The sequence below is a fragment of the Amblyomma mixtum genome, chromosome 3 (genome assembly GCF_055824585.1).
Source record: "Amblyomma mixtum isolate Tamu chromosome 3, ASM5582458v1, whole genome shotgun sequence".
Lineage (NCBI taxonomy): Eukaryota > Metazoa > Arthropoda > Arachnida > Ixodida > Ixodidae > Amblyomma > Amblyomma mixtum.
In genome coordinates, this window is record NC_143014.1 from 195,181,661 (window position 1) to 195,199,175 (window position 17,515).

Consider the following 17,515-nt stretch of genomic DNA (forward strand, 5'->3'; position numbering starts at 1 on the left):
TTTGCTAAAGTAATTGTTCGACTCGCTTAATTGTTAATGGTCATTTGTCAAACCCCGTGCGAATCCGCTTTTCTGTGAGAATGCTGCCCGACGTCTCCGCTGCTTTTTGCCCTTTATCTGGAGCCGCTTTGTTTGAGTGTTCTGTGTAACAGTAATATCCATGGCTTCTCTGTTTTTGGTAATGAAGTCAAAGTGCTTGCATATGCTGACGATCTTGCTGTTCTCTGGATTGACAAGCACAGCACTGACAAAGTTGTGTCGACAATAGGTCTGTTTGGTATCGTCTCTGGCGCTCAGATGAATCGCTCCAAAAGTTCTCGATTGTGGTTCGGTTCATGGGGCTCAACACCGCTCCGATATGCCGGAATAGAATGGTAGTGTGTGCCGCTTAAATATCCTGGCGTTCCACTTAATGCATTTAAGTCAAGTGCACATTACTGGAAGGAGCGGGTTCCGGTCGGCGAGCATTATGCTCAGTGTTGCCCAACATCGACTTTCCATTTTCGGTTGTGCAACCTTTCTGGGAACAAACATTTATTACGTACTCCAGGTCTTGCACTGCGGTAGACATTGGATCCAGCATTCTCGTCGAATATTTATGACTCTTATTTGGGCATCCAATTTTAGCCGATGCGACGTGATAATCTTTTCAGGCATGCTTGTGCAGGAGGATTGGGCTTAATTCACCTGTATATAAGACAGTTGAACGTTTCTTTTTTTCGCGATTGTTCCCATCCAATTATTAGAGCATTCTTGCAGATTAATTTCATGACCCTGTTTCCAAACTCAGTCGTTTCTTCAGATTTTACTGAGCGCCCCTCTTTACTAGGCTTTATGCAGGAAGTTTGTGCTTCTGTGGGGTTTCTGACAGTTCGATTTTCTAGCGAGTACTTATTTTCTGTTTCGTGTAAGAATCTGTACAGGGATTTGATAATGATGCTCTTTCCGCTGCCACTGTATCGTTCTGTGTACTTTGACCTTAAGGGTGATGATGTGTTAACATGAGTGTACAAGATGCTGATCCCTCCTTGCACCAAAACGTTTTTCTACAAATTACACACCGAAGCTCTACCTGTTAACACGTGGCTCCATAGGAAAGGCATTTTTGTGTCTTCTGTTAACTGCCGTTTGTGCTATGTACCTGAAGCCATTGAACACTGTTTTATTTACTGCAAGGATGCGATTTTGTTTTGGGGTATTGCAGAGGTAGCTAAAGAAAGGCTTTGTCTTAAATTCCTACAATGTTCGTTACTTTGCGGCTGCTCAGCCTGATTACGGTTTGCTTTATGGGGTTTGACGTCCCAAAGCGGCTCGGTCTATGGGAGACGCCGTAGTGAAGGGCTCCGGAAATTTCGACCACCTGGGGTCTTTAACGTGCAGTGACATCGCACAGTACACGGGCCTCTAGAATTTCGCCTCCATCGAAATTCAACCGCCGCGGCGGGGATCGAACCCGCGTCTTTCGGGTCAGCAGGCGAGCACCATAACCACTGAGCCACTGCGGCGGCTCCAATTTGGTTACGAGCCATATGACATGTTTTTCCTCATTGGACTTCATAGCCTGTGGAAAATGCGCATGCTTGACCGCAACGCTGTACCTCTTGTTTCAGCCGGAAGCCATTTCAGTCGAATGGTGCTCTAACTCATTGACTTTTAATATGAAAGGGACTTTCTACCGGACTGGTTTCCACTGTTGATGCGGTGTCTATCTCTGCCGCCCTTTTAGCTGTGTTGTTTTCTGTCAGGCTAGTGCAGTTCAGAAGCTAGCTGCGTGCTATGTAAATAATCTGTATACGTCCCCTTTCTGTACATACATAACATCGTTTAGTAAATACCCTGTTGGAAAAACAAAAAACCTTCGTGGCGTATGCGTTGCGTGCCCACCTGGCACACAGAAGGCCTGGTTCGAACAGCAACGCCAGTGAATTTCTTTTTTCTAATGGCCATTTTAGTGCTCCCCGCCGCGGTGGCTCAGTGGTTACGGCGCTCGGCTGCTGACCCGAAAGACGCGGGTTCGATCCCGGCCGCGGCGGCTGAATTTCGATGAAGGCGAAATTCTAGAGGCCCTTGTGCTGTGCGATGTCAGTGCACGTTAAAGAACCCCAGGTGGTCGAAATTTTCGGAGCCCTTCACTACGGCGTCTCTCATAGCCTCAGTCGCTTTGGGACGTTAAACCCCAATAAACCAACCAAACCAAACCATTTTAGTGCGGACCCACTCTGTTGACAGGTCCTGTACACGCCACTCATGGCACAAGAAATGTTTTCGCATGGAAGTCTTGGGGCGGCAAAAACTACGCAGCTTGCTGTTCTGATACACACTTTTCGGTTGCATACGGCAAGCGCATTCCGTTGCTCTTAATGTTTCGAAGCATGGAGGAAGGAAAACTAAGGAGAGGCCCTTCGTATTCCCAATGCATTGACAAGAATGTGGCGGAAGTGACGTCAAAATTTAGGCTTAAAACGTCGGGCCACTAGCAACGTTGTCGTTGTTGCTAAGAAAACTCGGGCCACTAGCAACGGCGTCGTTAGCGTCGTTGTTGCTAGGGGCCCGAGTGTTTCTCGGTGGCGGTGGACGGGCTTTCGGCACGGTGTGTTCGGCCTTGCGTGTTAAAGTCTACATGCCTGGCGTCGTGACGTTACGCACGCATCTAAGATTGCTTTTAAATGCAGCAAATAACCGCTCGTTTCATATTTTGTTCGTCAAACTTGGTGTCGTTACGCGGAGCGATCGATGCATTGAAATGAATCTCGCGAAAAGGTGGCACTCCGGAACCGCGCTTCGACACGCGAAGAAGCGTTGATTGTTTTGATCAGCGAACTTTCGTACCTCACCAAACAGCACAGAAACATGAAGCCGCTCTCGGCGATGCTGAGCTGCGTTTCGAAGGCCACACGGCGGGTGTACGGTAGCCCGAGGAGGATGGTGAGATGAGCTATATAAGCGGCGCGCAATGTCGTCTTTCTTCGCCTGGCGTCGGAAAAAGTTCACCGCACCTGTGCGCCGGTCTGTGTCTAGGTGCGTGTTTGCGGGGAGGGAGGTGTAGGCGTGTAGCGGCGAGCGGCGCGGTTTTTTTTTATACCTTTCTTTTACGAAGCGCTTGCGAGCCGCGCGCGATCCCCGCCCCGTAGCTCGGTGGAGAAAGAAGATAGTGAGGAGAGCCGAGCCAACTTCCGGTTGCGGAGCGGCTTCACAAAAAGTGACGTCAGGGCCTCTCCTTAGTTCTTTCCTTCCTCCATGTTTCGAAGTGTGACACTCGTGGAACTGCTACAAACATTGATGGATAGACCGATATCGACAGACCAATCAACCGATAGAATGACTGATTTATCGGTCTGGCGGTCAATGATTAGTAACTCTTAGCTGTAAATACGGAAGACCGTATTGCATTGCAATGAAGGCAAAAGAAGGAAAAGGTCACCGGAAGGCCACGCAGATAAAAATAAAATAGATATCGCCCCAGGATGGGAGAAATGTGTAAATTTTTCAGCCGTGTACTAATTCGAATTAATGCCGAGTACAGGCAGGTAACATTGAGAAGGAAAATATATTTTTAATTATTGATTGCTCAATTGATTGATCGATCGATTGATTGATTGATTGATTGATTGATTGATTGATTGATTGATTGATTGATTGATTGATTGATTGATTGATTGATTGATTGATTGAAATCGATCAAATACTTCCAACAATAACATTAAAGACCACTCGACCTAGAGTCCTCAATTAATTGGGCTCAGCAGTCATCACGAATTTAAGCTTTCTGTAGGGTCTGTATACGGGCCTGAGGTCTCATGCCAAAGATCTCGTCCCTGTCTTTGATCTTTATTGCGCAGTTTTTTTTTTTCTTTTAAAGGGACACTCATGACTACTCTATCATTTTTTTTTTGTGCGCGAAATTCGATAGTTCAGCATTTCATGGCTTTGGTGCCGCTTGTCCGGCAGCGAAAGACGCGTTTATTGCTGAGAGATTTGGATTCGAAGTTGAAATACGTTTTCCCGCCGCTCTTATTTCAACTGGGGACTTTATGATGACGAAATAGCCAAAAAGCGAAGTGAACTGACGTAAACTGGGACTCCTCGACTGTTGGTAGCGAGCGGTGCAGCCTAGCAGCAGCCAAAATGAAAACTACCGTCGGCCGAACGTTGAAGGCCTCTATCAGCAGTCGCGAATTCGTTTGTAAACGTTTGCATCAGCCTTACGATGGATCCCGTTCCCGATTCCGACAACGAAGTTCTCGCAAAGAGGAGCGGCCTGCACTTCATGCACCTCAACTGCACACAGCGTGCGATGTTTTTGAATGCTGAGGTGGCGGGTCCGCCAGGGTAGACCGAGCGTCGAGGAGTAGACAGCGTCGGCAGCAAGCCAAGCTACTGGTGCGCAAGCTGTCACCGCCGAGCCACCGTAGCGAATGTTGATTAGAGACTTGGTACGCATGGGCATATTTAAATTCTGTAATACTAGTCCCCGTAGCGTTGGTTATGCAGCCCAGCGTTTTAGTACGTTGATGAAGAACACGCCGAGCGGTACGTTTGCTAACGTGGAGGCTCATGCAGCATTGGCTATCCACATGTGTTTTCCTTCTCGCAGGTCCGTGCCGCTGCATGAACTTCGTTCGAAGAGCACTTAAAGGGGCACTTGGAAGTCCGCTGCTGATGCGCACTTGTAATTCGAGCTGCGTCAAAATCGAAACCACGCGGTCGCGCAAAGCCCATAGACGCGAAGCACCCAAACATATCGAAACTCAGCTGGCCGCCTGTTGCACCGCCGAGTATAGATTTTCTTTGGCTTCCAACATTCAGGTTCTCTTTTTGCCATCTTTCTCGCGTGACAAAAGTGCACTAGTGGTTTCGAAACAAAGCTTATATACTTCTATAACGGTCAAACGCTCAACCTTCATGCTCGTTTGTTAGCCTCCGAGATCTGTGGCTTCGGCTAATTCGTCATTGTGCTTGTACTTGCAACATTTTCCTCGGGGGGTGGTACTTGTATTTTAGTTCTTGCTATTTTTGCCTTGCCGTCCAATTTCTTTAACATCTGTGTGCTGCAAGTTTCTAGAACACATTTTATTCAAATCACTAGTGACGCATATGAATTCAAACCCATTACTCAATCCATTTCAGCACGGCTTCAGACAAGACTTATCTTGTGTTACGCAGCTAACTGATTTCACCCACGACTTGGCGGCAGCATTAGACGACCGATCCTCAGTGATGAAAAAATAGCCCAAAGGGAGCACGAAGGATGGAAAGGAAACGACGCAGACAAGCTCTAATTTTTTTTAGCGCTTTTAGCGCTGTTTTTTCATCATGAACGTTATCCAACTTGCCCAACTTTCGGCTTTGCTTAAGGCGATCCTCAGTGAATTGTATTTTTTTTTAGACTTTAAAAAAGCCTTCGAGGCAGTGCCCTATTTCCTTTTACTAAAAACACTATGCTTTTTATAATGTTTCCCCACAAGTAATATCCTGGATTGGTGAATACTTGCGTGCTCGGCGCCAGTGTGTGCTTGTGGATGGAGCTGAATCTAGCTTTAGTGACGTCACGTCAGAAGTTCCCCAGGGGTCTGAGCTGGGACCCCTGTCTTTCTGCTTTATATCAACGATGTAAACGTAGATGCCCAGTCATGCATGAGAATATTCGCTGACGATTGTATTCTGTACTGAAAACTAAGTTCGGACACTGACTGCACTGTAATTCAGGGTGACAAACAAAATGCATGACCGGAGCCAGAAATGGCGCATGATTCTAAACCTAAACAAAACGGTGTGCATGCGGTTCTCCAGAAAAAAAAAAAGTTCCAGGGAATTTTTCATGCAAAATACACAACACGCCTATAAGTAAAGTCACAGAGTATAAGTATCTGGGTGTATTTTTCGTTCCTTTTTTATCTTGGAGTCGGCACATTGACTGCACTGTCGCTAAAGCCTGTCAGCGACTCGGTTTCTTGAGACGAAACACGCGTGAATTTCCTCAAAACACACGGGATGTGTTGTACAAATCGCGTGTCAGGTCAATACTAGGAATGAGGTAAAAGGGAAAATACACTCCTTAGGTTTTCAAGTTTGCCCAAGTTTTGAACTTTATTACATGTTGAAAGTGTTTTAGCTGTCAATACAAGTTGCTTTTACAATAGGAAGCTAGAAAATGAAAACTGGTGTGGGGGAGGGGGACCTCCTAATAATGAGCACTTGAAGGGTGAAAGAAGGTACAGCAAGCAGGGGTAGCATTAGCATAAAATTAATCTTTCAAACTAGGAATTAGATGCACGAAGCGAAAAGCCTTGATGTAGGAGCACTATACGTAGTTCATTAGGCATATGTCAAGTTATCATCTTCGTTCAGGCATATGTGAAACATAAGATGATTTAATTTCCAGCGTTACAGCGTTCCAAAATGAGATAACTGCAAACTTAGTGCAGCGTTTTTTCTTGTTGTTGTTAGTTCTTACTCTAAGAAAAAAAGAAATTGGAGCCTTCAGATAGTCTGGTGTTACTACTAAAGTCACCAGTGAAGAAAGCATAAGCGAAAAATCTTTGTATTACCCGGTACATGAATGGCACCTTAAAAATAAAACAGTGATGTAAAGGGCAGCTGTCTAGCTGGCGATGGAGCTTCAAATGCATACAAAGGGAGCAAATGCACAGATAACTTTTCTTTGTGTGGTTTGAAGTTTATTTGTCATTTCAGTACAAGAGAAAGGAGACAAAGTGAGAGCTAAATGCATAGCCTAACAGGTGGATTTGCTTCATATGGCAGTCACAGCAAACAGGATGCATGTGTACACAAAGATTACAATAACAGAGTGCGGGTGAAATAAACAGCAAACACACACTTGCATAAAAATTAAATCACAGAAGAGCAGGTAGTGTGCGCAAATTTCACAATTATACACATAAAAAACCGCATCTAAATATCGATACAATCAGGCATTTGCGTAATCAATTTCTAACAACCACTTTATCACTCAACTGTTTCCTAAATTGTTCAACACAAGAGGGAACTGATATTTTACAGGTTACATGGTGTAGCTAGTGCGTTTTCTTGGTGTTTTTGAAGTCTCATTTGCGCAGGCAGTACCAATTGGGTGACTTAGACATGGTGTTCGCATTTAGTTTATTTTTTATGTAAATTGGGAGTCTGAAATAGTATATTTGACTAGATTTAAGGATTTCATGTTTGAAGAAGAGGGGATGCATTCATACATTCCGAGGTCGACTTCGGCAATTTTTAAATGAAATTCTGAAGATTTTTTTCTGCAACATAGTTAATCTGGCGTAGTGTTTTAGTCGTAGTTTCCCAGTCTAGGCTACGTTATGGAAATCTTCAATAAAATAACGCATACTAACCATTTTCTTCCACCAAAGACATATCAGATTACTGAGTTTAAAGAGGCACCCGACAGCCTTACTTATTTCTGTACATAACTTATCCAAATGTATGCTCCATTACAGATAACTTTGAAATAACAAACCTAAAAAAACTAAGTAAGCACTTTCTCTATTCTAATATTATTCAATAGTATAGTTATGTTTCTGTTAATATGATTATTGAATGGGTCAGACATAATATATCTAGTTTCTTTTGCATTTATGTGTAGCTTATTCGTATGCGACCACAGAGATAATGAATTCACATATTCATTAACATGCATTCTAAATTCGTAAGCGATGTAGATGCAAAAAACACATTAGCATCATCAGCGTGCATAATTAAGTGAGGGGAGTTAGGTACGTCTGAGAAGTCGTTTATATAAAGATTAAATATTTGTCCAAGTATAGACCCCTGTGGGACACCATTGATTACTTTCAGCATTGGTGATACATCGTTCTTAACTAGACCGTACTGGTACCTGGACCGCAGCGGTTGCTTAGTGGTTTGAGTTTCTTGCTCGCATGCGGGTTGGTTCGTTGGCAAGGACTTTCTTCGAACCACTTCAGTGAATCAGGGAGGTGCGGGAATTATACCTAGTGCTGCCGGGTACCCACCGGTTATACAGTGGGCACAAGCTTTCCCCTGCCCTGGTGCTCGATTTCTCTGGGCTGAACTGCTTGGAAAATGGATCTTTGACCTCACATTGTGTAGAAGAAAAATAACCTATTTCATAGCACTCTCTCGCCAAAGCTACCCTTCCGCCATTATAATTCAACACAGTACCTGTTTGTAAGATATTTACACATTAAAGTCAGTGCTACTCCACGTATACCATGGTTAGTTTGTTTAGCTAAGAGTACATCATGATTAACGGAATCGAAAGCTTCACTCAGGTCTGGGAAGAGCCCTATTGTAAGCTGTTTGTCTTATATTATTACTGTTTCGTGTTTTATGTTCAGCCACGTCTCCTCAGGGTGGTTACATTTGCGAAATTCCTATTTTGCAGCAGTTACAAGGTTATACTTATCAATAAAACTTGTCAGTCGTGTACTGGTAACAGTCTCAAAGAATTTTGACAGAACTGGAAGCACAGGAACTGGTCTCTAATTATTTGTGGTATTATCATCATTTCCTTTCCTAACAGGAAGTTCGTTCGAAAATATACCAGTCTCTAATATTCAGTTAATGATGTGTGTTAAAAAAGTGCGTACACGGTAAGCAACGTGTTTCAAGGAACGCAGCAGTTTCATTCTTCGTATTTCTTATAGGAATTCCACGTTGGGCTCTCAGTGGCTGATGCGAAAATTATTGAATTCAAGGTGCTAGGTATTTTCAACTGTGTCAAATTATAGGCATGTGAAACTGACGGGGCAAGAGTTCCAGATCCTATAAGATGGCAGTTTGGTGCTGCTGCTGAGATTGAGCCGTGTCCCCATCGGTTGAAGGTTTTGTGGTTTTGCGAGTCAGAGAGTGCACTTCTTGCCAGATTATCTTACATAGTATTCGAGACGTGGCAGAAATGCCCTGGCCCTGTCGTGGTGAATATTAACTTTTGTATTCGCGATTTGCTGCCACTGCGCTCGTAATGCCAGGCTCTACATGCAAACCGTCGCTATCTATGTAGATGTTATCGCTCGCATAATCACATTCACCTGTGTTGCTCACAAATGCCGAACCGATATCTGTTTTCAGCGGCCGTTTTCTTTTTCCTCCTTGTGAGTTCGTTTCTTCTCGTTCCGCGGGAAAGCAGTGCCCTGGATTTTATTCCTTCCGTTTGAAAGTATCATTGCGCACGAGTATGCACCGTGGTACCGAAATTTTGTCGCACTCAGTATTCTCATCAGTATTCAGTTACATCGTCTCTGCCGTGTTTTTCATCACTCTTGGTCCCGTTCAACTGCAGGTGGGAGGAAGAGGGGGCGGAGGGAGGGGGGAGGGGGTGGAGGATGTGTGAAGGAAAGTTGGGAACTCTAAGCGGACGGGAGAGCGGTAGGGAAATGGCTATTAAAAATTGCGCGCAGCGGTTCGTTAAGCTTGGCAGGAAATCGTTCGTATAAAGCGGCGCTTTTTCCTTTCTCGCGCTTCTGCCTTATAAAGTGCTGACGTGCGTCTCTAGGGGCCTTTGGTTTTTTTATTCTTCTTTTTTTTTTGCTGGCGCAGGTGGAAAATTTAGCGCAAGATGTTGGGACCGCGCATTCCCGCCGTTATCTTATAAACGCTTTGCACGATCCTTTTCCTGCGAATTTTTCGTTTGTCTTAGTGTTACTTTATTTTTTTACGATAAAAGTTTGAAGCTGGTGTGAGAGCAGATTAAGTTCACTCTGTAACGATGGGTGTTTTGAAAAATGTCAAACACAGTCCTTTTTACAGAACCTAGCACCAAACACAATGTAGTACGTCGAGTGCGCAGTCAATACTCGCGGCCATATACAGGTCAGGTAAAGCAAGGTGGATGGTGAAGAGCGGCCCAGCACACCCGCCCAGCATGCCGCCTCCGCTTTCCTTAACGCGTTGATTGCTTCCTTTATCCCGGGAAATATTTTATTCCATGAAGCACGTGAAGTCTGTTGCTCGCCACTGTGAGCACACGGTTGCATGTGAACGCTGCTGAGCGAGGATTGAGGATTGTAAGTTCCGAGTCTACATGTGACAGAAAACTTTGCCGGCTACCAACATTTGTTGCTGTCGTGCATATCTTTAGTTTCCACAATCGGGAAATATCTGTACCATCGACAGGGCTAACGGTAGTTCCAAGGCATAGATTAGGCGAGCTTCGCATAACCCGTGCTGACCGTCGCAAGAGAAGCGTGCGTTCGCAACGCAAAACTTCAGGTGCAAGACGCACCTGAACTGCTATTTTCACTTCGGAGAAACTTGCATTTAACGGCATACATTTTCTGCCGGGGCCCGATCAGGGTGTTCTGTTTTTTGCCGAACAATGTTTCTGTGTGAATTACCGCATACACTCGGCTAAGAGCCGCCATTTTTTTTTTTCGCGATTTTGGTAGAGTGTTGCCCTTTGACGAAATCGGCATTTTTCAGTTTCGTTTTTCAACTATAACACGGGGGACTACTTCATTGCACCTTACAGTCTACTGCTATGTTTGGCGCCCAGTTGCAGTGGGGCCCGCCTCCTCACCACCGGCGTAAATGACACCATTATCGCTTCCATCCATTGCATTCGAAATGCATGCAACAATTATTTTAGCAGCAACGTCCGGGAACACCACGCATTCAAAATCCACGAGCAGACGAGGGGAAGTGATACTCTTCTTAGCCGTCCTGCCGACGGTCACTTGGTGGTCGCCCGTTGCCATTTTGAATTCGCTTTAAATTCCACGAAGTACAGTGGTGCATGCTGGGAGATGATAATGGTAGCAGTAGGAAGCTGTCATCTGGCAGCTTCTCAGGAGGTGTTCCGCGCAAGGAAATTTATAGACAACTTGAAACGGTGTTACTCTTTGCGGATTTTTTTTTTTCAGCTTTTGGCTTCCAAGTTGAAAGGAACTACCCACACACGCGTACGGTCCTTTGTCGAGTGTATACGGTATGTCAGTTTTCTGAGAGGTTGCCATCTAGCCGCCACATAAAACTTAGTAAAGCATCTGGACCTCTAAGTAAGCCACTTTCCGAAACAAGGCAGCTTCCAGTGAGTGTCAGGGGTACCGCACGACAAGCCAGTGATTTCAATCGAAGGCTTACGCACTTGTATCCGGAAATTTATTTGTTAAGGCTTATTTTCGATTGAACGACTATTTTTCGCTGTGCAATACAATCCCCTCTTGGTACAAAAAAAAAGGGGACTCTTTCGTTGCCGTGTCATGCAGCTACGAAATGCAAATACATCAGAGTCGATTGGCGTGAAGCACAAACGGATAGCTTTCGGCCACATAATGCTGATGTCGTTAGTGTAAATGCGTGTCTGAAGTGATTTTCTCAGTGAGGGTTGCAGAACCCGCCGGTGTGGCTCACTGTCTATGGCGCTAGGCTACTGCCAAAGTCGCGAGATCGAATCCCTGGTGCGCCGGCCACGTTTCTATAGAGGCGAAATGCAGAACACGCCCGTGAGCTTTGTGATGCCAGTGTACGTTAGAGAACCTAATGCGTACAAAATAAATATTGGTGCCCTCCGTTAAAGCGTCCCTCTTATTCCATGAGCAGCTTCGGGATGTTAAACCCCACATACTATACCAAGTGCGCTTCGAAAATCCTGGTATACATCGCCGGTGCCTGCATACTTGTCCTCTGACCGTTCATTAATATCCTTGTGCAAAAATTTTAATGAAAGGTCAGAGGGCAAGTTGCACAACAGTGATGGCTGGGGGAGAGAATCTGTGAACTTTTGGATTAAGTAAGTCTCTGATATTGCATGAAGCGCCGGCCAACATTTCACAGAACAGTCAGGCAGCTTTCATTTCCCACCACCTCTCCCGCGCGGGTACCAAAGGTGATGGAGACTATCGTGCATTCAAAGAAGCATTCACGAAGGAGGGCACTTTTTACGGCGTTAGCTGTTAAGCGGCCGTTGTTGGATTTCGCGCCGTAGTAGTATGTCGTAGTCTGTCGTAGACATCGGCGTAACCGGTGGGTGCGTTGCCATGGAAACCACCGGGAGGGTCGTTACCCTGGAAGGACAAGGAGGGTTACCATGGAAGGAAATTTTATGGCGAGAGCGTAGGACGTATGATCCAGAGGATGGTTACAACGATAACATTTGGGGAGGTCATTACCGTGGAAGGAGGAGGGTGTGGCGGAAGCGGAGAAATCGCAACTGATGCCTGGTTGCCATGGGAGAAGGAGGGTTGCCGTGGAGGAGGGTACGGCGAGTTGAGGAGGTTATGGCGAGAGTGTAGGAAGGCGTACCACGGTGACCATCCGTAACGCGCTTACCGTGGGAGGAGGAGGAAGGGTATGGCGAGAGCGGAGGAATGTGGCACTGTCCATCTGCGGCAGCTGCTACGAAACGCGCCGCCCGAGGAGACGGTCATCGGTGGCGCTGCGCTTCTAGAACGGTGGACAGGAGAGGAGACCTTGACGAAAAACGAATTTGAGTGAAAAACTAAAGAGTGCCCTAGAACTGCACGGATGTCAGGTCTCTCTCATATTCTCTGCCACAACATATCGTAAAGTGTAAATACCTTGACAGCTGCCGCAGAATCTCGCGCTAACAAGTGGTATCCGTCCCGTCAATTTTAGTGCGGTATACAAGGCGCATTGCCCAATTTCGGGCGTACGTATACGCACTTCTCTGAAGCCTGCTTTGTGGCAGGCGGCCCACCTTCCCACCGAAGTGTTGCTTGTTGGGCGAGTTGGTGATTCATAATAATAGAGTAGCGCGTAACGAGACAGGACAAAAGGACGTGTCGTTCTGTGTTCTTCCTTTTCTCCTTCCTACCGAGTTGTGGGCAACCTGCCAAGCCTTCAACTGGTGAAGGCCCTCAGGGCATTTACCTGAGGGCATTTAGGTCAAAGGCATTTGTGGTGAAGTCATTTAGGATGGAGGCACTCATTGCAGATGCCTTCCGGGTAAGGCCCTTTAGGTAGAATTACTTTAGGTCAGAGGCCTTTATGGTTAATGCCTTTAGTTTAGATGCCTTTAGGTGAAAGGATGCTTTCGCATTCACAGCACGTAAAGACCTTAAGTGGCCACCGTAACTACCGCGACTGCACGATATTCCGGGCTTAACCATGCTAAACCGTCTGCTGTATTTTTTTTTACAATACTTCTTATTGCGCTGTTTAATACAGGGTTATTTTTCCCCAGGTATGCAGAACTGTCCAATCGAGAGGGCACTGGGTCACTGCATTCTTTACTTTGGTTACGCAAAAAGACCGATTAGACATGTCCAAACGTAGCCGGGTCTCCAGTCAAGCATGAACCCTGTTAGATTTTCCGAACAAGCCGATCCAGGTCGGCTGACAGACGCAATGTAAGTAGATTTTTTAGAACTGCACATTCGTCTCCCCTTGCATATCGCTCAGCAGGGAACAATGATCACTACTCTGACAAGCCCAAACGAGGAACTCGCACCATTCGGACTGCACACTATGTATGGTTCCCCAGAGTCAACCGCCATCATGTAAATTTTTCACTGAGATACCCTCCTTTTCACATATTTTATGTGATTGCCCAAAATCAAAGAAGTTAATTGCCACCAAAGTTAGAGAAGTAAAAGCGCTCCCTGCCTTCGGTCATGTGTGGCCGACTGTAGTCCCAATTATGCCGAATAGTTTTATTGCACCTATGAAACAAGCAGTCCAACTACAGCAACACTAACAGCTACAGCACAAGGACACTGGACATAACGTCTCTCATAACGCCTCTGCTAATAACGCTTCCTTCTCCTTTCGAAGTTTCAAAATGTTTAGGCTTTGCTGCGATGTTTAAATAAGGCAGTATATGATGAGACATCTATGAAACAATGCTTTTAGGTTAGCCTTTGACAAACTCTCATAAGAGCGCGGTCGTGACAAGTGCACGCGGCCCTCGCACTCCTGACGCTGCCATGAGCAACGCCCTCGTCGACAAACGCAGCGCTTGGCCGGCCGCCAAAAGCCGGGGAATTCAAGACAAGCACTCTCCTCCAAGGCCATTAAATACTGACTGAAGCTGCTGCCCCGTAAATTCGCGGGAGGCCTTGTGGATCACGGCGTATTAGGAGCCAAGAATGCAGATGGTTTCCTTCCTTGGCACTGCAGGTCGTTGAACACATTTCCAGTTGCTTTCCTCTTTAGACTGAATGCAACCGACACCATGTTATTGCTGTTATGCTAACGTGGTTATTGAAAAATATAGTATAAGAGGTTATCTTGCGCCTTCTCATCGAGGCTATACCCTGCTCCAAGTGTTAAGCCGCTTATCATCTGCTGCTTACAATGCTGCTTGCCGGCTGGAGGTGAAAAGTATTTCTTGACTAAATGCAATTCAAATAGGGCGTCGAAGAAGTATTTTCAAATTATCTTTTAGACAGTGAGGTATGAAGGTCATTTTATTACTTTAAATGGTAAGATGCGATGTTATCCGAGGCAGAGGGGTTCGCCACACTGTCATAGGGACAATATTCCATATGTTTACAATAAGAATATAGGCCTTGGCGTCTAACACATTTTAGAGAACTCTACAACAAAGCGCCAACGTGGCTGGTGCTGGCAGGGCTATGTCATCATCATCATCAGCCTGACTGCGCCTGCTGCAGGACAGAGGTCTCTCCCATATCTCTCCAATCGACCCTGTCATGTGCTACTGCGTTAAAGAAATGCGGTACATGAACGCAACCCTTGGGACAATCCACGACTGAGTTTCAACGACGCGTGGGGAAGTGAAGCGCGGTCATTATGCGAAATGTCATTCTTATCTCTCCAGGTGGCTGTGAAAGTTTCCCGAAGTTCACATCCATGCGATATTTTTATTCCCTGAAGACGCTGCGGAAGGCGGTGCCCGGACGAACAAAACGCAGCCCCCCACCCCACTGGTTAGCATTTCACGTTCTCAACAGCGGCGCAGAACGAGGCGTAATTACAGTGCGTTGGAGATGATTCTCGTGAGTCACTACCTCGCCGAAGCAAGCCAGCCCAGGGTGCTTTTGTGTGTACGTGCGTGGGTATTGGTCGCATCTTTACGAAAGCTTCTCACATCCATCTTCGCATTTTCAACGCAACGCGGCTGAGCCTCATGAGGATTACTGAGCACGCATTCTGGGCCATCACTGAAGAGCGCGCATACGGGGACACCGTTCAACAGGCGTTTAAAGGGCGGGGAGCTCGTAGCAGCCTTCCACAGGCTAGCGACGAGAAACGCGGCGCAGCTGCGGCCGGCTTGGGATGCAACGAAATCATGGCCCGGCTGCAGGCCTGACGCCATCGGAGAGCTTCTAAGGATAACATATACCTTGTCAAAATTCAGGCAAGTATCGGACAGTACATGCCAGAATAACAAGAACACGTGAAAAGCCGTATTGTGGCGTCTGAGATATAACCACTCAGATCACGAACGCTTGGCATTTCGGGCAGAGGCTTTAATCAGCCGTTTTATTATTATCGTTTTTGCACAACAGTACGCTGGTGTTACAAACCTCACGTAAAAATATATATGTATATATATGCCACATGTCGTAAGCCATTGGAAGAAGCATTGCGGTAAGCTCTCAAATATTCCACACTATCCACAACCTTCGGCGCGCATTTCGTCGAGTATGAACATTCTTCACGTCAGAGAGAATTGCGAAAACAGTGATAGTAAGATACGAACACCTGCACAGCGTCAGCCTGCTTGTTTGAACCGCTGCGATGCTTAGCTCTCGAAGCTGTCTGCATCGCGCCTCCGTCGCACTGCCTCCGATGCAGTGAATCTCGGTACGGAGTCAGTTGCAGCGTCCCCCCGACACTGCGCCGATGGGCCGGCACAATCAATACTGCTCGTGAGGAGGGACGGCGACACGTCGAGAAGTTTGTGATGTTCGTGAAGCCTGATTGCAGCGCTTGTTATCGCATTACTAGTCGGCGCCGCCGTGTAGTTTCCGGCGGGAACTCCATGCAACGTGCTTGTTTGCAATCACGGTAAATTGAATCTTGTCCCGTTCCCCCACTATATCCCCGGCCCTGACTCCCTTTCCTAACTTTAAGTTCAAGTCGACGCTACGTCGTGCGGAAGGCCTGCAATGAGCGCTGCGATGAGTGAAGTTTTCCAGAAATAAGAGGGGACACTTTTCTGGAACACCGTTAATTGCTGCTAATACTGCACGCGCTTATTTACGTTCGTCTTCTGCATCATCTGATTCTAGCACCTGGTCAATGAGAAAGGAATGCATGGCAAACGTAAACCAAGTTTCGTCGCTACGAGAACGTAGGTTAACTAGTGAGAACAACCAAGAAGTTAGGATTATTGGTTTATTTGTGTTTAACGTCCCAGAGCGACTCAGGCTATGAGGGACGCCGTGGTGAAGTGCTCCGGAAATTTCGACCACCTGGCGTTCTTTAACGTGCCCCGACATCGCACAGTACACGAATTTCGCCTCCATCGAAATTCGATCGCCGCGGCCGGGATCGAAGCGGCGTCTTTCGGGTCAGCAGCCGAGCGGCATAACCGCTGAGCCACCGCGGCGGCTCAACCAGGAAGTGTTAAATTCTGAACTGTACAGAAAAATGCACAATGTGGCAAAAAATTTCCTTACATGGCACATTCAGCTTGCGTATGGTACACATTCAGGTGTTTCGTGGAGTTCCCGTTCTAACTATAGACACTCGCGCTTGGGCTAGTTACTACTGATGGTATTCCTCGTCGAAGTGCAAGAGAGAATTTAAAGCTCTTTGAGGAAGCGCAGGGATTATATCAGATGCGCTTAAAGCCGTTCAACATGTGATTGTGGGGAGAGGACAGGTCAGCGAAGAAACTGTAGCCCACTATAGAAGAAGTGTGGCGAGAAATGAATATGAAGAAATGTTTTTTAAAAATAGTGGGACAGTCACGCCATTTGGAAGTAAGCATTTCACATTCTGATACATTCTTTCTTATAGGTACGCTGGCAGGGCAATGCTGTTTTTGGTTCTTTTTTATTAGCCCATTGTATTCTTTGTCTTGAAGGTAAATTAATGAACAGCTAGGAGCTTTGCGCTGCTGCGAAGGGCAAAGAAACGGAAACAGATTGCTCTATATTGCGAGTTGCGTCTGATTAACTATCTCCATTTTGGGCTGGTAGCAGGCACTGTCAACAGCATAGATTGGACATTCTAATGAAATGAGTTCCGTTGTTCCAACGTAAACACAGGTTCCGCTGTAGGGATTGGTTCGAAAACGCACATAATTGTTCTTCAGTGAGCTAGCGTTCAAACGAAGGCAGTGCTATTTAAGGAAGTAGGAAGTAGATATGAAAACTGTGATTTTTAGGTGTCGGTTAGTCGAAGGGGGGTAACTAATGAGGATGCACACTCCACTGGAGGTTAATTTGGTTCTTCTGCGAGCGTTCTTTTTTGCCACCAGTGATGTCTCATATTTCGTGAAAAACATTTTCCCTGGAATTCCTGCAGCGAATCGCCCCTCCAAGGCTACATCCGCCTTTTCGTTCCTTAAAACACCGCAGTGGTCTGGAATCCGCCGGAATACTGGTGTGACTAGGAACGCTGGGGCAGACTTGGTGCAAGC

General features: G+C 46.2%; 1 protein-coding gene and 1 pseudogene across 1 annotated transcript in view; both read left to right on the forward strand.

Moving 5' to 3' along the window:
* The window catches only part of LOC149353175 (uncharacterized), a 196,509-nt gene that overhangs the window by 9,779 nt on the left and 169,215 nt on the right, over window positions 1-17,515 (forward strand). The gene's annotated exons all lie outside the window — the stretch shown is intronic.
* LOC149353176 (uncharacterized) lies at window positions 547-1,956 on the forward strand (annotated as a pseudogene).